The following is an 11,683-nucleotide window of genomic DNA, read 5'->3' as shown; positions in this document are numbered from 1 at the left end:
TTTTACCTCAACTTGATAGTAATCAGTGTCCCCTTCCCTACCTGCTGCGCATTGTGAAAGATGGTATAATGTTATGAATTTTATCATTGTTCAATAGTAATGAGGTCACACCCCACCCCCCCACCCGGTAGTCTTAGTGGAACCCATGAACAGGAACTTACACCCCATTCAGTAATGAGGAACCCTTCCCCACATAGCGAGTCAATGGTGATTAAGAAGAGAACCGGGGCTTCTAACTCTATCTAAAGTAGCACCATCCTCCCTTATCTTTCCCTTCTGGATATATATCAGCTACGTTTATTTCTTATAACATGAGATAAAATGCCCCAGTCTTCAATAAAAAATTATTCATCACACCAAGAGACAGATGAACACAAAATGAAAGAAATAAGATATTAGCGGCGCTTGGCAGGCTTTGGCAGTGAGCAGGTGAGCAGGCGCAGGGCTCCAGACTTCCCCTCCTGTGGTGGCAGAAGCAGGTGTCACCGGGCATGAGACTGGTGCAGAGCTCACCCAGGAGATTGCTTCTGTTCAGCTGGGCGCTGGCAGCGGCTCAGAGGCTAGCTGAAGAAGAGGGTGAGGCCTGGAAGGAGCTCTCTCCCTTACATCTCCCTCCTGGTCTGGACACCCGGCGCCTCTGCGGAAAGCCACGGCCCCCCGGGGGTGGATCCCAGCATATATGACTGTTACTCTGCTTGCCCAGCACTTGAAGATAAAAGACGTATTCCAGAAAGCTTCAAGGTGGCAACCTAAGAAGATCCCGATCCCACCCAATCCCACAAACACACTGAAAGCGCAGCTATCTGCGATAGCTGGGAGAACAGCATGTGCTGGGGGAAAAATATCCTGAAAGCCGCCTGAGTAACTGCTCCTCACAGGACCGTGAGAGTTCCACAGCTAAGTAGATCGGTTTTACTCAGAAGACAAAGTTAGGAGGCACGAGATCTGCACGGCAGGAGCTGCTTCCAGTCAGCGCTTGGGCTCCACAGGGCCTGCAGAGAGGCGCAGCCCCTGCTTCCACGTGAGACAAGGGAGAAAAAATGGCAAGTGCCTGTGGCAACCCAAATGTGAAAGATAATCTGGGTGAAGCTGGCGATTTGCTGGAGGAGGAAAGTGAGAAGGATAGGCAGGAAGAAAGAAAACCATCAGAACCCTCCTACCCTCCCCCTGCACAAAGCCGCACACTGCAACCCGCAGAAAGGAGAAAGAATCTGGAGGCCGGACACCCGGGAGAAGCCCGGAGCAAGTGGACTCTGAATTCTGAGATGTCCGGACAAGGTCAGGTGGGCAAACAGAGCCTGGGGCAGGCACAGCACTGCTTCCAGCCACTTCCTTGCAGTGCTTCCCTCCCATGCCCCTCCTGGAGACTGGTGAGACTCCCCGCCACCCCTTTTTCCCTAACTGGTCCACACTTACAGGCAGGAAAATCATGAGTGGGAGCCTCATAGGACTAGTTCGGTACCCCAAGCCCTCAGGAGGAAGGAACCCGCAGAAGCCCTATCACCTACCCAGCTGCCTCACGGGCCCTGGAAAAACCCTCACACCCACCGCTGCAGTCAGTCCGCGCCATTTTGCTTTCCTACCTTCGGGTTTGTCTTGTCTTGTCCTTTCTTCTTCTTTCCTTTCTTTTTTCCTGTCTTTCCCCTTCGTTAAAACATCACAAGGGAGATAGCGCTCCCCAGTGGTGATCATGGGGAGCCACCAGAGTCCTAAGTCTCCCCTATGTTCGTGTGTTTGTCTGTTGGTCAGTTGTTTGTCTGCTCTTCCTTCCTGTTTTTCCTAGTTCTGTTTTCTGATTATTCTTTTCTCCTCTTTACCCCTTCACATCACCTTCACTACTTTCTTTTCTCGCTCTGTTCCATGCTCTCCTCTCCCCGATCATCTGTCCTCTTCCCCCTCTATAACCCTTGCTTTTTTCTCTCACCTTCCTTCCTTTCACATCTCTGTACCATTGTCCTCTTTCCTCTTATCCCTTCTCTCACTCCTTATTCTCTTTCAATCCCAATATTCATTGGAGACATGCCTGGAGGGGCCTAGCAGCTCAACAGGGAAATACATCCCACCAGCCTGTAGGCACCTCCCAGTGGACATGGCTTCAGTGTGTTTCTGGGGGCTCAGGGCTCCACATGAGATTCTGGACTACCCATAACTAAGATGTTGGAGCCCATCCTACACAGTGGAGGGGTCAGAAAAGCAGGGGCTCCTGGAGCAAAGCATAGCTCAGAACAACATCTACCATAACAGAGGGGTATCCAGACTTGTCAGACACCAGGCAGACACACTCACTCATCAGGAAGAGAAAGCAGAAGTCATGCCCACCAACACCAGCAGTACCAAGACACTACAAACAGAGCGAAGTTGAAGGCTAATAGCGGGAAGAAAGGAAAATACCAATGGTCAAGCAGGCCCCTGGGGGAACAATACACCACAGAAAGAAAGTCAACCTCCAGGACCTGATAATATGGACACAGATTATCTCCACCTCGCTGACAAAGAATTCAAAAAGGCCATGATTAAAACAAAGAGTTAAGGGAAAATGAAGAAAGAGATAAGAATATAATTAATGATGTGAGGAAGAAAGTGAAGGAACTGGAGGGTATCCAGAGATTAGTGAAGGAGCTCAAGAATTCTGGAAAAAATCCATGAAAATAGAAGAAATGGAAGAACAAATCAGTATTCTCAGATATACAAACAAAAAGGAACCAAAAAAGATAAAGAGAAGTACAAAGGCAAAAGAATAAAGAAACACTTTGAGTGCTATCTGTCACCGTGAGAACAGGAAATATAAGAGTCTTAGGTATCCCAGAAGGGGAGGAGAGAGACCAAGAAACCAAGAAACTATACAAGGACCTAATTGAAGATAACTCCCCAAGCATGAAAAGGAAATGAAAATAGACCTACAAGAAGCTAGAAGAACACCAGATTACCACAATGAAAAGACACTAACAGTAAAGTTTCCAAAAGTCCAAGCAAGGAAAAAATAAAGAAACTGACGGGGATGAAGAAACAGATAACCTACAAAGGAAAACTAATCAGGCCGACATCAGACTTCTCCAAAGAAACACTATGGGCAAGAAAAGAATGGAGGGATATTTTTAACAAACTCCAAATCAACAAATTCGAACTAAGAATACTCTACCCTGCAAAGCTCTGCTTCCTCTATGATAGGAAAAAAAGCCTTCTCAGAGAAACAAAATTTCCAGAAATCCATTACTAGTATACCTCCACCCCAAAAATATTACAAGAAAACCTAGAGCTAAAACCAACAGAGGAATTAAAAAGAAGAATAGAGCAAGGTAAGGATTGAATCACAAAAAGGCAATCAAAATGGCAAATATGGATGCCAGTGTATCAGTATTAACTCTAAATATAAATGGACTTAACTCATCAACAAAAAGACATAGAATAGCAGGCTGGGTTAAAAAACAGAACCCAAACTTCTGCTGTCTACAAGAAACACATTGAACTACAAAAGACAGAGAATGAAAGTAAAAGGATGGAAAACAATCCTACAAGCATATGGACCAAAAAAGAAGGCAGGAATAGCTATACCAGCTATTCTCATATCAGATAAAGTAGACTTCAAACTAAAAAAGTTTAAAAGAGACATGGGTGGTCACTACATTATGATTAAGGGGATAATATATCAAGAAGACATAACATTCAATCAACATAAACTCACCAAATGAAGGAGCACCAAAATATATCAGACAATTATTATCATCTCTGAAAACAGACATTAGAGAAAATACATATGTAGTAGGAGACTTCCACATACCTCTCTCACCAATGAATAACTCAATGAGACAAAAAAACAAGCCAGGGCGTTAGAGCTCTAAACAAGGGCCTAGACCTGATAGGTTTAACAGACTTCTATAGAATTGGCACCCCAAAAAGTCTGAGTACACATTTTTCTCAGTTCCACATGTATCATTCTCCAGGATTGATCACATACTGGAACACAAGACAAAAATCAGCAGATGCACTAAGTTCAAAATCATACCAAATATCTTCTCTGACCATGAAGGCATCAAACTAGAAATGAAAAGCTATCAAGGGAGCCTCCTACCTCATGGAGATTGAAACCCACACTACTGGAAGACCATTGGATAAATGAAGAGATCAAAGAAGAAATTAAAAAATACCTTGAGATGAATGATAATGAGGACACAGAACGTATGTTCTTCAGAACATTTGGAAAACAGCAAAACAGTTTTAAGAAGAAAATATATAGCATACAGGCTCACATCAAGAAATGAGAAGGAACTCAAACAACCTAATCTCTCAACTTTAAGAACTGCAAAAAAAAAACAAAAACAAAAACAAAACACAAAAATCCCAAAGACAATAGAAGAAAGGAAAAAATAAAAATCAAAGAAGAAATAAATGAAATAGAAGTTAAGAAAACAATTCAAAAGATAAATGAAATAAAAAATTGGTTCTTTGAAAAAATAAACAAAATAGACAAACCTATATCCAGCCCCCCCTCCCCCGACACACACACACAAAAAAAAAACCCTAAGAGAAAGCACAAATAAATAGGATCATAAATGACAGAGGAGAAATTACCACAGACACAGCAGAAATGAAAAAAATAATCAGAGATGACTGTGAAAATAAGTTCAAAAATCTAGAAGAGATGAGCAAATTCCTACAACTTTACAACCATCCAAAGCTAGATAAAGAAGAAATAGAACATCTAAACAGACAAATTATAAGCAGTGAAATTGAAACAGTAATAAAAAAACCTCTCCAAAAACAAAAGCCCAGGGCCAGATGGATTCACAAATGAACTCTACCAAAAGTTCAGAATGGTGCCTATCATACATGTATGATAAAGTAATTTGAATTACAAAGTAATTAAAAAAATTGAGAATGAAGGGATACTGCCAAATACGTTTTATGAAGCCAATATTACTCTAATGCCAAAATGAATAAGGATAACACACACAAAAAAAGAAAAACACAGACCAATCTCTCTAATGAACACTGATGCAAAAATCCTCAATAAAACCTAGCCAACAGAGTCCAACAATACATCAAAAAGATAAGGGCCTCCCCGGTGGTGCAGCGGTTGAGCACTGGGCTGTGAAGCTGCCCTCAGCCTCTGCAGCGCTGGTTTGATACCCGGCTCTCACTGGGTGAGGGTCCCACATGGCGCGCAGACCTCTCCTGCCACCCGCTGCTCCCCTCAGCAATGTACTTCGTCAGTCTGCCTGTTCTGCTCTCCGCTCTGGCTCTGGTGAATTCTCTCAACCTCCTGCGCTCTGACTGTACCGAGTGCTTGTATAAATAAATAAATCTTAAAAAAAAAAAAGAATTCACCATGACCAAGTAGAATTTATTTCAGGGACAGGAGGATGGATCAACATCTGAAAATCAATTAATATAATCCAGCACATCAATGAAAAGAATAATAAAATCTATATGATCATATCAAGAGATGTGGAGAAAGCATTTGACAAAGTTCAACATCCACATACAATAAAGGGCCTTGAAATTCATGGCATAGAAGGAACATAACTTAATCTAATAAATGTCATATATGTCAAGTGCATATCTAATATTCTCAATGGTGAAAAACTGAAATCCTTTGTCTTTAGTCAGGAACAAGACAAGGATGTCCACTCTTGCCATGGCTTTTCAATACAATACTGGAAGTCCTAGCCAGAGCAATAAGACAAGAGAAAGACATACAAGGAATCCAAATAGGGAAAGAAGAAGTAAAACTAACAGAATTTGCAGATTATATGATAATATACATAGAGAACCCCAAAAAACTCCATGGAAAAACTAATCAAAATAATCTACCAGTTTAATAAAGTAGCAGGATACACAATCAACACACAAAAATCGGTAGCCTTCCTATATGCAAACAATCAATCTGAAGAAGACAATATCAAGAAAATCATCTGTTTTATAATTGAAACAAAAAGAAAGCAAATACCTGGGAATAAACTTAGCAGAAGAGGTGAAGGACCTATACAAAGGAAATTATAACACTTTGTTAAAAAAATAGATGAAGACACAAAGAAATGGAAAGACACCCCCTGCTCATGGTTTAGAAGAATTAACATTATCAAAATGGCCATCCTACCAAAATCAATTTACAGATTCAATGCTATTCCAATAAAAATTTCAATGCCATTCTTCAAAGAAATAGAGCATATATAAATGAAATTCATATGGAGCCACAAAAAACCTCAAATAGCCAAAGCACTCCTGATGAAAAATAAGGGGAATGGAGGGATCACACTCCCAGACTTCAAACTATACTAAAAAGCCATAACAATTAAAATTGCATGGTACTGTAACAAAAGCACATACACAGACCAAAGGAATTGAATAGAAAACCCAGAAATAAACCCATAGACTTATGGACAACTAAACTTTGACAAAGGAGCAAAGAATATGCAATGGAACAAAGACAGTTTGTTCAATAAATGGTGTTGGGAAAATTGGACTGCTACATGCAAAGGAATGAAGCTAGACTATTATCTCACACCATGCACAAAAATGCACTCAAAATGGATAAAGAACTAGACATAAGACCTGAAACCATAAAATATATAGGAAAAAAATAGGTGAAACACTACATGACATACACCTCAATCACATCTTTAAAAACATATCACCTGAAGCAAAGATAGTGAAAGAAAGGATAAACAGCTGGGACTACATCAAATTAAAGAGCTTCTGTACAGCAAAAGAGACATTAATTAAAACAAAAGAGATACCCCACTGATTGGAAGAAAATTTTTGCACACAATACTAATGTTAAGGGACAGATCACAAAGATCTACAAAAAGCTGATGAAACTCAACAAAAACAAAGTAAACAACCCAGTTAAAAAATGGGCAGAAGAGCTAAAAAGACACTTCTCCAAAGAAGAAATGGAAATTTCCAACAGTCATATGAAAAAATGTTCAACATCATGTGTAATCAGGGAAATGTAAAAATCAAAACCACAATGAGACACCATCTCGCACAGTGAATATGGCACGTATCAAAAAAAAAAAAAACTAGCAACAACAAATGTTGGTGAGGGTGTGGAGAAAAAGGAGCTCTCCTCCACTGCTGGTGGGAATGCAAACTGGTCCAATCACTATGGAAAGCTGTGTGGAGGTTCCTCAAACTACTAACAATGGAGCCCCATATGATGCAGCAATTCCACACCCAGGTATCTACCCAACAGACACAAAAGCGTTAATTCAAAAAGACACCTTCTCTATTAAATTGGTCATTTTCCTGGTCCCTTATTTAGGTTTTCTAAGTTACTGCTATGAGTGAGACCATCGGTGTTTTTCTTTTTCTTTCTGGCTTATTTCACTGACCATGATCCCTTCCAGCTCCATCCATGTTGCTGCAAATTGCATGAGTATATCTCTTTTGATTGCTGAGTAATATTCCATTGTGTATATGTACCACATCTTCTTGATCCAGTCATCTATTTTTGGGCATTTGGGTTGTTTCCATAGCTTAGCTATTGTAAATAGTGCTGTAATAAACATAGGGGTGCAGGTGCCCTTTTGAATTAATGTTTCTGTGTCCTTTGGGTAAATACCTAGGAGTGGAGTTGCTGGATCATATGGAAGCTCTATGTTTAGTAGGTCAAGAAATATCCACACAGTTTTCCATAGTGGTTGGACCATTTTGCTCTCCCACCAGCAGTTCAGGAGAATTCCTTTTTCTCTACATCCTTGCCAACATTTGTGTAGAGTAAAATCAAAATCAATAAGCAACTATAAACCAGAGACACACTATGGGGGGGGGAGAAGAGGAGAGGAGGGATTAGAGTCAAAATAAGGGGGGGTGGGAATTGTATGGGGATATAACCAAGATGAAAATGCATACATTGTGCAAAAATGAAAAATAATGTAAAGATATATAAAATAAAAAAATAAATGGACTCACTCTAAAAAAAAAAACCAACAACAAAAGGACACCTGCACTCCTATATATATTTTTTTTAATTTTATTTTTATATTCCCCATACAATTTCAACCTCCTTATTTTGATCCCAATTCCTCCTTTCCCTGCCCGCCCCCCCATAGAGTGTCTCTGGTTCATAGTTGTTTGTTGATTTTGATTTTTACTTTCTTATAGCTATTCTTTTTCCTGGTCCCTTATTTAGGTTTTCTAGATTCCTGCTATAAGTGAGACCATGCGGTATTTTTCTTGTTCTTTCTGGCTTATTTCGCTGAGCATGATCCCTTCCAGCTCCATCCATGTTGCTGCAAATCGCATGTGTTTATCTTTTTTGAATGCTGAGTAATATTCCATTGTGTATATGTACCACATCTTGATCCAGTCATCTATTTTTGGGCATTTGGGTTGTTTCCATAGCTTAGCTATTGTAAAAAGTGCTGCTATAAACATAGGGGTGCAGATGCTCTTTGGAATTAATGTTTCTGTGTCCTTTGGGTAAATACCTAGGAGTGGAATTACTGGATCATATGGAAGCTCTATCTTTAGTAGGTTGAGGAATCTCCACACAGCTTTCCATAGTGGTTGGACAAGTTTGCACTCCCAACAGCAGTGCAGGAGAGTTCCTTTTTCTCCACATCCTCGCCAACATTTGTTGTTGCTAGTTTTTTTAATACGTGCCATTCTCACTGGTGTGAGATGGTATCTCATTGTAGTTTTGATTTGCATTTCCCTGATTGCAAGTGATGTTGAACATTTTTTCATATGCCTGTTGGCCATTTGTATTTCCTCTTTGGAGAAGTTTCTTTTAAGCTCTTGTGCCCATTTTTTGACTGGATTGTTTTCTTTATTTTTGTTGAGTCTTGTCAGCTCTTTGTAGATTTTTGTGATGCACTTTTATGTTTATTGCAGCACTATTTATAATCGGTAAGCTCTGGAAACAACCTTAATGCCCCCAAATCGGTGACTGGATCAAGAAGAGGTGGTATATATACAGAATGGAATATAGCTCAGCACTCAAAAATCATAAACTCATGCCATTCACAGCAACAGTGATGGAGCTAGAAGGGATTATGTTCAGTGAAATAAACCAGAAAGAAAAAGAAAAATATCGAATAGTTTCATTTATAGGAGGAATGTGGAGAAATCAAATAAGGGATCAGGAGAAAAAAAACTATAATATAGTAAAAATAAAATCAGCAGACAACCATAGACCAGAGACATTCTGTAGGTTAGCAGGAGGGAGATGGATCAGGATAGGGTACGAAGAACACAAGGGACTATGGTGATGGTGCATGGGTGAATTGGTGGTGGGAATCTTATGGGGAAATCATACATTGTACAAAAATGAAGGATGATATAATAAATATATATATAAATCAAATTATTCAGTCCTGTTCTGAAAAAAAAAAAGGAAATAAGATAACTGACAAAGAGTAAAACTAAGATTATGGAGATGTTAGAAGTATCTGACAAAGGGATAATGTTATAACTGAGGTTAATTTAGTCTAAGACTCTAGAGTTTCTCCCAAAACATCTAAACTTTTCTCTGAGACTTCCTTTATTAGACACAGCGGAGTCTGGAGAGTTATCTGCAAGTGATACAATCTGAGTATGTGCAGAAGCAAGTAATCTTGAACAGAGTCTCAGATTAGCTGGATTCCGGATCCATAAATGCAAGGGAGTGATCCACCCAGAGGTGAGGGGATCACCAATGAAATGAATAAGTACAATTATCTAAAAAAAAAGTCTCAATACCTTTCCACAAATAAATTTCCTGTAACAAGGTGATGATCTTCAGTCAAGTACATGTAGTTTTGCACTTAGCCCATTCTTTAACTAATAGAAATTTAACTCCCTTGATTTCAACCTCAGTTCTCAAAACTTGTAAAAACTTACTTTCTTTCTTAATTGGAGAGACAGAGTTGAGTTTTCCTCTTGCCTCTTTGCAATTGATTTTCAATCAAACCCTTTCTTTTATCAAAAACTGGTGTTGTGGTATTGTTCTTTATGCACATTGAATATCAATAATTTCTTGTAACAATGCCAGGAAGATGGTGTAATTGGAATTCCTAGACTCTCTCTTTATCCCTCTCCCCATGAACATACTGATTCAACAGCTATCCACAGGCAAATTCCCATTGTGAGAAATTCAGAAAATGTCGAGATGTTTCTGTACTCTGGCCAACTGTGAAATCAGTCACTTCAAAACTGGTAGAAATATTGGCGACATCCTCTTGCTAAATTCTCTACCCTGGCACAGTTTCATACAATAATAAAGAAACCCCCTTCTTCCATATTTTTCCTATAGAGAAAAAGAATCAGACATCCAATGTTCTAACATTTCCCGAGATGCCTGCAGGGCTGGTTTGTAAATTGCCTGCTGATGGGACATGGCATACTACAGAGACCTGGGAGCAGGAAGAAAGAGGACAGAAGCAGTTTTCAGAACTTTTCCCTTAGATCATCATAGAGGGAGTGGAAAATACCCAGATTCTAGCTTTTTTTCCTGGGGGACCTTCACACATTTCCAGAGATTTCCTGAGACTGACCTCTGTCTTGCCTGTCTTGGAACACAGATGGGACTAGTATACTCTATTTTTGTTTTGATTTATTACTTTTATTGACAAGGTTTATAGGAACAAATTATGTATTTAAAATCATAGGCCAATTCCTAGTTCTTTGTTAGTTGCTTAGTCCATTCATCTGTAATGTGTATAACTGTAAGGTCTTAACCTTAAATCAAGCAACAAGTCAAACCTGTGAAAATACCTAACAGTCAACATTTATATCTCATTTTTGTATTTCTGTTCTATGATGCATGTTTTATTTTAAAATTCAGATTATTTAATAAACTGATTAAGACAATGTAAAAGACAGAATTACGCTCATTAAGGAGTGGTCCATATGTCGATCACCTAGAGTCCTGATTGGCTGTAATTTAAACTCCAACAGCCCCGATTCCAGAAACACATTAAATGTCTTTAATGTTACAAGTGTATTATCATTTTTGAGAAACATTTTGTCAGAGATACCCATTATTGCCCACATTTCTTCTGCAATTACACTGGCTACTTTTATCATTACAAAGGTGGCCAAGTTTTCTATAAACATCAGCATTTTACACGGGCAAAAGCAGTTAATAAAAATCAATTCACTTCTCATAAGCCAAATGTGCTTGCATTTAATCCCACTCCAAAAACATATACTTTTTGATGTGTTGATTTTGGTCTACTTTAAATACAAAATGTTATCTACAGACACTGTTGCAGAGTTATCACTAAAACTATAGATTGACCCTTTCCAACAAAGCAGAGAACTGTTCTGTCAGTGTTTTCTTCACTGAATCCTGATTTTCGCTTCTCTGTCATACCTTCTGGCTGAACACTGATATGTCATGGTTTATAACTGTGAAGGTATCCTAGCTGTGAGTTTAAAAATTGATCTGCACAAAAGAAATTAAAAAACTTTATATACAACAAATTTGTTTTTAAAAATACAAAAATAACATCTGTCACTTTTGACATGCTGACAATTTGACATATATACACATGCAGGAGAAAAGTTCCGATTTAGTGATCTGGGCAGCTGAAGCCTGGCTATTTTAAACATGATGAACACACCACCATTGAGTTTTACACTGACAGAGATGCATATTCAAAATATTTCATATACTAAATACTGCGATAATCTCTGCATGTATAAATGCCAAGTTACAACAGTTTGTGTACTACTTGATTAAAAGTTTGTCTTTAGC

Source organism: Talpa europaea (assembly GCF_964194135.1).
Source record: "Talpa europaea genome assembly, chromosome: 3".
In the NCBI taxonomy this organism is placed as follows: domain Eukaryota; kingdom Metazoa; phylum Chordata; class Mammalia; order Eulipotyphla; family Talpidae; genus Talpa; species Talpa europaea.
The sequence above is the reverse complement of the archived record's forward strand: the minus strand, read 5'-3'. Positions refer to the sequence as shown.